We start from the raw sequence: 10,330 nt of genomic DNA on the forward strand, positions 1-10,330 counted from the left end.
TGCCCAGACACGTGTTTGAAACTAATTTCTATATCAACTCTACAAGAACGTAATGTACACCATGGTACGTGTACATTATGTGTTTAAAGAGTAATTATATTAAAAATAACACGTGTTTAAAGAGTAATTATATTTAAAAGTAACATGAGACTTATAATCTATCTAGTATTGAGCCACGCCACGTCAAGTATCTTATGGCCCCGGGTTTGACAGAACTTAACGATGATACTATAATATTCAAATAAAGGATACAAGCGTATTAAAAGTAGTCACAGGAGCAACCAAATTGATTTTGACCAGTAGATTGTTCACCTTGTTTTGGCTAGCAACATGTCCTTGAGGTGAATTGATTTTTTTATTAGTCCATGTTTATGATCATGTCTGGCTTTTATGTTTCCTGCAGAAGATTTAATTTTGCAATGCACACACTCGTTAGGAACAAAAAATGGTAGATATTATTAGTGGCAGCTTGGTGAAGAATATCAGGTGATACTAATAGCAACGTTGGGTTGCAGAGTGAGGCCACACCGTTAATTTTAAAAATAACACACATCCTAATTGGGGATTAGTGCAGCCTTTAAAACCCCACAGACTGGTCATGTGAATAAAAAAAGGTAAACAAACAATTTATCTGTAGTAAGCTAGCAGCCATCCATTCAGCACAAGATTAGATACCTAATTGAGGGCGATAGTTTAGGGGTTTTTTGGATTCCTACCATTACAATTATTGAACTTTGGAGATATGCCATTATAATTCAGCTATTTTGAAACTTGCCATTATAATTCTTCATCCATCTGAATCTTGCCATTTTATACATCTTTTACGTGCCCAGGCCCACGGTCAGACCGTATACATGTGCATAAATTTCGTATGGACGAAAACACCCCTACTGCTTCACACTCTCTCCACTCAATGACGTGTGGGCCCCAGTCGTCAGGTTCTTCTTCAACCTCCAACCGTCTTCCTCCTTCAAGTACCTCTCTATCCACCAACCATCGAGGGGAGTGCCGGAGGGGCGGCAGCAGCTGCAAGCCCGCGCGCCTGTGCCCGTGCCTAGAGGCGGCTTCTGCTGCTGCACGCTCGCGCAGCCGTGTGGCGGCGATGGCTCGCCTACGAGCGGTCGTGACGGCGGCGGCTGCACGGTCCCACGCGAAGCCTCCTACCGCAGGCGCCCTCGGCCCGCATACGCGCTAGCAGCGTGCACCCCACCCTCGCCTGCCGCCTGCGGACGCGCACTCCACCAGTAGGGCCCGTCCTGCCGCCAGGAGATCTAGATCGGCCGGGTCGCTGCCTTCTAGCCGCTAAGGAGCTCACCGGTGAGTCTGCAAGGGGGAGGACCTTCCTCGAAGCTGCAGCATGCCTTCCCTCTCCCCCTCTTCTGTTCTTGCTCGATTTCATTCAAGAAATTCCATCGATTTCTTCTCTGTTCGACGAGGACAGCCAGCAAGACGCCTGTCGCACCGTCGAGATGCACACCGGCGAGTTCGCCCCATCACTATGGTGCTGTAGAGCCGCCATGCTCGTCCTCTTATGGTCCGTAGCTCTAGATCAGCGTACGCAGGTGCTCCATCCATGGCTTCTTTCTGGAAACAGAGGTTAAAGAAGAACCTGACGAGTGGGGCCCACACGTCATTGAGTGGAGGGAGTGAAGTAGCAGGGGTGTTTTCGTCCATACGAAATATACATACATGTATATGGTCTGACCGTAGGCCTAAGCACGTGAAAGGCGTATAAAATGGCAAGATTCAGATGGATGAAGAATTATAATGACAAGTTTCAAAATAGCTGAATTGCAATGGCATATCTCCAAAGTTCAATAATTGTAATGGTAGGAATAAAAAAAACCCATCATTTAGAGGATGCTACATCTCCAACCAATGCCTCGTATGCTCTCTCATCCTACTTTTGAGGGTCCAAAGCCGAAAAAACGGCTCCAACGAAACTCTCATCCGACGGATGAGAGAGCCCTCATTTCCCCGGCGTCCTCCCAGATGTAGGAGAGAGAAAGGAGCTCTCTCATCCACCAACTTCCATTGCTGCTCCGCCTCCCGCACCGGCGTGGAGCTCTCCCGCCAGGTACGAGTTCGCCCCCTTCCTCGTGTGCTCCCATCTTGCTACTTCGGCGCCGCAGCAGAAGGCCGTGGATGTAGATTTTAGGGGTAGAGGGGGCGGACCTCTGCCGGCGCCGCTGATGGCCATTCCCGAGCTGGACGAGAGGTCCAAGAGGTCGTATGCGCGCTGCACGCGCGGATCCGCAGTACGTGTTGCCCCACGCGCGGATCTGCTCGACCTCGGTGAAATCGAGATGGGGGGAGGGAGGAAACGCCCAGCGCTGATTTGCCGCTTGCGCCATTGCTTGAGGGCCTGAGCTGCTGCTCCCTCTGGCCTCTGCCGCCATGACTTGGATGCAGCCTGCGCTGCTTGGTCTCTGCTGAAACAATGCAAGCATCCGCCTCCAATCTCACTCACTTTTGCATTTGGATTGTAGTTTTGGGCTAGGATCCAAATTAATTAAACGGACCAGCATGCATGCAGCTGTCCGTCCAACCAATTGGGCATGATTAAACTTGATAGCTGTGCTCTTGTAATTAATGATTTATACATGATGTGTTTGCAATGCTGAAAAGGGTGGTCTTCCAACTTGATTAATGCATCATGGTTTGCAATGCAGGAAGGAACATGGAATTCTTCTCGAACCTGTTGGACCAAAATGGAGTGGGCAGCAGTGCTGATCTAGAGTGGGATGGAACCCAATTTGCAAGTCCACCAGAGGAACAGATGTTGGGAGAGGAAGCAGTTGTCGAGGTGGAAGCTACTCCTGTGTTGAGAGGTAACAAGAAGAGAACCAGAAACTTTAGTGTGCAAGAGGATAATTTGTTAGTGGCAGCATGGCTAGAAATTAGAATGGATGCAGTTCAAGGCGTTGACCAGCCTCGTGCCATTTATTGGGAAAGAATTCATGAGTACTATCATTTGCACAAGGAATTTGATAATGACCGCAACTGCAATTCTCTCGCTCACTGTTGGGGTATTATCCTAGAAATGGTCAACAAATTCTGTGGATGGTATGGTCATGTTCAAAGAAGGGCCCGAAGCGGAACGATGGAGCAAGATAAAGTATAAATTTGTTTAGGATCTTTCAATTGGCTGAAAATATATTTGGGCTCTGTACAATTTCTAACACATATAGCACTTGTGTAGGTACTGCAAACTTGTGACGTGTTCAAAAACGAGGAAGAGAAATCATTCACTTTGCTGCATCGTTGGAATATCTTGAAGCATGAACAGAAATGGCATGAGGCATGTGCTAATAAGAACAGGACATTGTGTGCGCTATGTGTAATGCTGAAAGGAAGAGTTCGTCGTCATCATCTGACGACGACGAGGAGTCCAAGCGAGACAAAGAACTCATTTCAGTAGGAGAGGGAAGAATGATTTGGTGTGGGAACCAGGAGGGTCGACATACATACATATATATATATATATATATATATATATATATATATATATATATATATATATATATATATATATATATATAACGAGGTGAAAAATATAACCGTTGGAAATATGGCCATTTCAAATATCACTGTTGCAATATAGCCATTGGAAATAGGACCGTTGCAAAAAAAAACCGTTTCAAATATGACCGTTTGAAATATAGTCGTTCAAAATATGACCGTTGCAAAAAAAAAAATCCAACCGTTAAAAATATAATCGTTGCATAATATTATTTAGAACAAAATATAACCATTGTAAAAAAATGTTTATTTAAAACTATGCTCATGGTAGTTGGTCCAATATCAATAAAATATGAGAGAGTTGAAAGTAGGGGGGCAAATATGAGGGGTTTGTTGGAGTTCATTTTGAAGTAGAAGAGAGCAACTGAATGAGAGGTCCTCATATGGGAGAAGTAGGGGTCAAAAATAGGGGTTTGGTTGGAGAGCTCTAAAGGATCGAATTCCCAGCACTGGTAAACTGGTTTGCCCTTCAGTCAGAAAGTTCTGCTTCCTATGTCGGAGGTGCAGGAGTAAGCTGCACGCTACCTCTTTTTTTTTTTTTTTGAAAGGAGCTGCACACTACCTCTGTACCCCTTATCATGCTGAGAGAGGGAGGGAGGGAGCGAGAGGGAGGGAGGGAGAGAGAGAGAGAGAGATCCCACCTACTATTCATTGAAACTTGTTGGGTCGATACAAGCATTTTCCTCAGCTACCGAGGGAGATAGATTACACAGGGGCTGGGAAGCCAGACACGAGCTCATATTCAAACTGAATCAATGGTTTCTGAAACATGGGTCATATTCAAACTTGGTTCAGTTTGTATGCATATGCAGTAGTCATCTCATCTCTCCAACCTTCATCTCATCTGATGTCTAATCTCACACAATTTGATCAAGGTGAACGTGCTGCTCCATAAGAAACATGTTGATCCAACCATTTTATCAAAAATAAAACATCAAAATCTAAATGTAGATGGCTTGATATACATGTCTACGATTAAATAATTCAAAAATAAGTATATTCCTTGATATACACTTTTTTCAAATACCAAGCAAAACACTGAGAAAAATAAAGATGGTAAGAAAATATGTTCTCTCGTCTGTTCCTTGCAATTCTGTTCACTAAGACCAACAATCTTGAATTATGCGTTCGAATGAATTGTTTTGATCCTCAAGTTCCTGAGAGCACGCTTGGCCTATATTGAATATGCATGGATCCAAAATAGAGTTATCAAATAGATATTTCAACGCATTAATGTGACCATTCAAGATGTTTCATACAAAGACGCAACTTATTACCTTTTGCCAGTCAATTCTGCTAGGATGTCGATTTTCTGGTTAGCAAGAAGAAAATAAAAAATTGGACCTGGCTTCACAACCATTGTTGTTGACAATCTGGTTACATGGTACTGGTGCAGGATGAATACATACCAATGTTCAGGGAATCCACTGTGTGCCACGAAAGCTTGAATGAAATCCACGACAACCCATCACACCACCACCCAACTAAATAAAGTTTGAAGGGTTGTTATGGAAAAATGACTGCCTGACTATAAGACGGCCCCTGCAAATAGTGAGAAAAATATATCACAGTGATTATAAATGTCATATAAAAGCCTGACCAAAGACTATACTTAAATCAAGTTATAATCATCTATGAAGATAGGTAGTTACGTACTATTTCGCAGAATGCTGCCTCAGTATGATATCAAGAACACGGAGAGCCTCTAGGGAATTATCTGATTCTTCAGACTGCTTGATTGGAGGTGGGCAAGCATATAATAAGACAGAAGAGGATCCAATTTCCCCTAATAGACCAATTCCTCGAAGAACATAAATTGCTGCTAACCAGGACCCTTGAGGAACTAACATGAATGATGTTCTCTTGTGCTAGCATCTAACTTAGGAAAGTACTACACATACCCACTCAACTTAACCTATCAATTGGGCACCAATGTAGCCACAACACACATGCACAGAGGGGATGTAGATCAGCAGCTGCTCGTCCGAATAGCTGGCAAGGTACAGCCCCTCGTCGTCCCTGAAAGTCTGCAAGCACCACAACGCAAACACCATTAGAACTCAAACATTAATTCATGAGGGTAAAATAGATGCTCTCCGCAATCATCAGTATTTATCGTATGAATTATTAGTAAGAACTTGTAACAATATGGAGGCATGTTTGAATAGCATGTAACAAAAGAGATTATATACTGACCAATTTGGGTGCCTAGCACTGAATGTTTTAACTGATGCTGCTATTTCATCATCTTTTTCTTGCCCTCAACTTTCACTGTCAAGCTGTGGACAGGAGAAACAAATTAAAAGCATGGCATGGCCCAAGGCTAACCGGAATGAATTCAGAACAGTAATCCCCCAAATCCCATTTACTATTTTTCTATCAGATAAGTAAACAGAATCTCTACGAACATCACTCTTCTCCTTCATGATCTATCCATTTAAACCAGCAGTATAGCTACAAAGATTAAATAATTCAAAAATAAGGGAAACTTCAGAGATCAAACCAAGGAATAGCAAGAAAATTATGGCATAGCTCAACTCCATTGCTAGCATGCCATATTTTGCGATATTTGCTATGGGCAACTAAATCGTTGCCTGAGATACTTCTCATAGTATCTTGTGCACTCACAGTACTTTGAATTCTTTGTGAGCACATAGAGATCTCATCAATCAATTAACACTGAGTGGTAACATTGACAAAATGTGAATTTCTCTCTTTACTCTAATTTCTTATAAGCACCAGAGCGCAAATCTCTCTACATACAAGATATAGGAGATAAACATTCATTGGCACACTCTACTGTCGCCATGTCCAGATGAAAACCCCGCATATTCTCCAATGTACAAACACACATGTTTTACATCCATTTTCAGATCAGATGCAGCAAAAGAAAAAAAAAACACCAGCATCTAGGGATTTAGGGATTCACCATGGGGAAAAAAAATAGAGGGCACCTGGGATTAATCATGGTGGCAGTCAAAGGTGGAGGAGGTGTAGGTAGCCGTGTAGAAGTCGTCGTCGTGCTTCTGGCGCCGCTGAGCGTAGAGCGCGGCGGCGGCCGCGAGGGCCTTGGCGTCGGTGGTGTCAGAGGCATGGTCCAACTGCTCCCCACGAGCGTCCTTCTCCTACTCCCCACTCGCGTCGTGGGCGCCCGCTCCTCCTCCTTGTCGCGGCCTCGGAGCAGGGGCCTGCCACCACTGCCGGAGTCGCTCGGCGCGGGAACACAGCGTGGCGGCATCGGTCTCGTCGTCGGCGAGGCGCGCGCGGAGAGAGGCAGCCTCATCCCCGGCGGCGGCGGTGCAGGCCTGGAGCGGAGGAGGCGGCGTCTGTGGTGGCGGAGGCATCGTGGGGAGGCGCATCGCGAGGGGAAGGCAAGGAGGAGACGCCGTGATTGACGGGCGGGACTGGAGGTGGGTACAGCGGGCGGGTAGGAGGCGCGGTGGTGAAAAAAAATAAGCCCAGAAACATTTTCCTTGACGGTGGGTTTAAAAGAGGTATTTTATGAGAGCGGTGGGTGAATTAGACTGGATAACAATTGTTTTCAATTCTTTCATTCTTTATAGTATAGATAGATAGAGGCATATACATGGTCTCCTTTGTGGTTTCCGAACTTTGCAAAGCAGTTAGGCTACCAAAACTACAATCCGAGTTTGAAGAGATATTGGCTGCTTCTAGGAAAGACAGTGGCTAATGGTCTTCATCTCATAGTTTCAGATATTGAAACTAATGTAATTCTAGCTCGTGCAGAGGATGTGAAAAATTTGGTTGTATATTTTGATCATTAGGACTTGTACAATTCAGTCAATTGGAATGATGTTGTTGCAAATCCAGTGTCTGAATTGCCAAAGATCATCACCCCATGCAAAGTGCAGTTCGCAGAGAAGAATCGTACCGGAAAGTTGTCTATTTTCTACACAAATTTGGAGAACATTAGAGTGGATCAAGTTTTTGACAATGAGACAAAGAGTGGCATTGAAGATGATGTGATATGTGACAGTGACAATGAGATAGAAGAGGGAGATGCAGATCTGTTTGAAGACCTTGTGTCTTCTCATGTGAATGTGGTTAAAGATAACAAGAAAGCCAAAGGAAGCAAATTGAAGACACTTATTGTATCTAGACCTGTACAGGGAAGTGGTGAAGAGGACACTGATGATGAAGGTTTGGACCTTCCAGAATCAGATGGGGAAGGTGATGTGAGGCTGAGGTTTACATCTTCCAGTGAGGTTTACACCTTTCATGTTGGCCTATTCCCATATTTCCAGAAGGTTAGAGAAGCTATCACTGAGTACAATGTCAGGAATGGGGTTGAAATTAAGTTGCCAAAGAATGACAAGACAAGGGTAAAGGTTCATTGTGCTGAGGGCTGCCCTTGGAACCTATATGTTTCATTGGACAGTAGGAGTAATTTCTTTGTGGTCAAAACTTATTACGGGGTACACAATTGCCAAAAGGAATGGGTTCTCAAGAGATGTACTGCAAATTGGTTGGTTGCAAAGTACCTTGATTCGTTTAGAGCTAATGACAAGATGAGCATCATAGGCTTTGGAAGGACAGTGCAAAAGGACTGGAACCTGACACCATCAAGGAGCAAACTTGCTAGAGCTAGAAGATTGATCATGAAGGCTATTCATGGAGATGAGGTGCTGTAGTTTAATTCCTTGTGGGATTATACAAATGAGTTGAGGAGGAGTAACCCTGGAAGCACATTTTACCTTAACCTTCAGGGAAACCTTTTTACTAGTTGCTATATGTCACTAGATGCTTGCATGAGGGGGTTCCTTGCTGGTTGCAGACCTTTAATTTGCCTGGATGGATGCCATATTAAAACCGAGTTTGGAGGTCAGCTTCTTACAAAAGTTGGTATGAACCCTAATGACTATATTTATCCTATTGCTTTTGCTATTGTTGAGGTGGAATCATTTGTTACATGGAAATGGTTCTTGGAATCCTTGAAGGCGGACTTGCAAATTGACAACACATTTCCATGGACAATAATGATAGATAAGCAGAAGTTATTGTAAATATTTCTCATGTTGATTAGTTATAACATTTGTCATGTTGTTTGAGTCACTAACATTTTTCATGTTTTGGGGCTTAATCCCAGCAGTGAAGGCAATGTTTCCTGAGGCAGAACATAGGTTTTGTGTTAGGCATTTGTATGCTAACTTCAATGAGAAGTACAAAGGAGAGATTTTGAAAAAGCAATTATGGGCATGTGCAAGGTCTTCAGTTCAACAATGGAACAAAAACATGGAAAAGATGAAAGCTTTGAATGCGGATGCCTACAAATGGCTAGAAAAGATGCCTCCTAACACATGGGTAAGGGCTTACTTCTCCGAATTTCCCAAATGTGATATATTGCTGAACAATAATTGTGAGGTCTTCAATAGCTACATTCTAGAAGCTAGGGAGTTGCCAATACTTAGCATGTTGGAAAGGATAAAGTTGCAGCTAATGACAAGGCACTACAACAAGCAACAAGAAATATGAGAAGATATACAAGGTGCTTTTTGTCCCAAAATTAGGAAAAAGGTTGCAAAAAATGCAGAATTTGTAAATATGTGCTTTGCTTCACCATCAGGACAGTGTGTATTTCAGGTGCACATAAAGGATTACCAACACATAGTAGATACGCTAGGATATGTGATTGTAGAAGGTGGTAGTTAATAGAGGTGCCTTGTTGTCATGCTATCTCATGCTTGAGAAGTGAGAGGATCCCACCTGAAAGTGTCCTTTGATGCATGTTATTCTATGCATGCTTTCAGAAAAGCATATGGAAGCACTGGCGGAGCCAAGTGTCGGCCAAACTGGGCAGTGCCCCCCTTGCTCTGCGCCGATTTTTGAGGATCCAATACCATTCACAGTTGCTCAGTAGTGAACACTGCAGCAAATAGTAGTCCAAAGTAGAGAGACAGTTAAGCTGCATGCCCTACAGGCACACAACACTCAGGAAAACAGTCGGCAACAAACTAAAACTCTTATTAATGCTCCAGCTCTTAGGCTACGAAAGCACAGCCAGCCCAAGCAGCATGTTAGCAATTGACAATTTGATCCTTGGCACTTATGTAGAAGGTTATTTATGTTCGTCCGCCCCCCTGGTAGGATTCCTGGACTGTATGGAAGCAATGTTTGGCCTTGCAAGGACAAAATCGAGTGGGAAAAGGTAAATGGCCCTGAAGTTTTACCACTAGTTTATGAGAAGAAAATAGGCAGGCCATGAAAGTCTAGGAGAAAACAACCACAAGAAGTTTAAGGAAAGAATGGACCTACATTGAGTAGGCATGGTGTGGTCATACATTGCAAATATTGTTCAGATGCTAGGCACAATTCTAGTGGTTACAAGTTTAAGAAGATGGGCTTTAGTTAACAAAAAGCAAAAAAATTAGTGACCACAACACGTGCTACATTAGCACAAGAAGCTAAACAAGCTGCTGCACAGGCAACCACAAACCAGCAGGTACAACCAGAAGAGCAACCACATGAAGAGTTTCCTATCAATCAAGAGTTGAGGCAAGAAGGACAGGTTGAGTCCATGACACAAGCCAGCACAACTCTATTGAGTCAGATGCTAGGGGAGGTAGTATGCACAAATTCAATGCAATTTGACATTTTTCTGTTACAATATGTGGCAAACTTTTTTTTTGGCTGCAGGGGTCTCAATCTACCTCATTATCTCAGCCTCGAGAATCGTTGCCGGATAGTGCTTTTATGAAGCTGTTGTTGACTATGTTTGAGCAGCTTTCCGGACTGAAGATTAATTTTAATAAAAGTGAATTGTTCTGCTTTGGTGCGGCGAAAGGGGTGC

The 10,330-nt window shown here is 43.5% G+C and overlaps 2 long non-coding RNA genes across 2 annotated transcripts; one reads left to right on the plus strand and one right to left on the minus strand.

The window, feature by feature from the left end:
* Positions 1–1,926: 1,926 nt before the first annotated feature.
* On the plus strand, positions 1,927–3,449 carry LOC120659922. The gene is made up of 3 exons (XR_005669283.1): positions 1,927–2,077; positions 2,673–3,118; positions 3,203–3,449. It is a non-coding gene; the product is annotated as an uncharacterized LOC120659922 (long non-coding RNA).
* A 976-nt stretch (positions 3,450–4,425) lies between these two features.
* On the minus strand, positions 4,426–6,946 carry LOC120659923. The gene is made up of 5 exons (XR_005669284.1): positions 6,477–6,946; positions 5,719–5,801; positions 5,179–5,549; positions 4,800–5,064; positions 4,426–4,696 (listed from the first exon to the last, which is right to left on the minus strand). It is a non-coding gene; the product is annotated as an uncharacterized LOC120659923 (long non-coding RNA).
* Between the last annotated feature and the right edge of the window lie 3,384 nt (positions 6,947–10,330).

The sequence above is a fragment of the Panicum virgatum genome, chromosome 2N, assembly GCF_016808335.1.
Source record: "Panicum virgatum strain AP13 chromosome 2N, P.virgatum_v5, whole genome shotgun sequence".
In the NCBI taxonomy this organism is placed as follows: Eukaryota; Viridiplantae; Streptophyta; class Magnoliopsida; order Poales; family Poaceae; genus Panicum; species Panicum virgatum.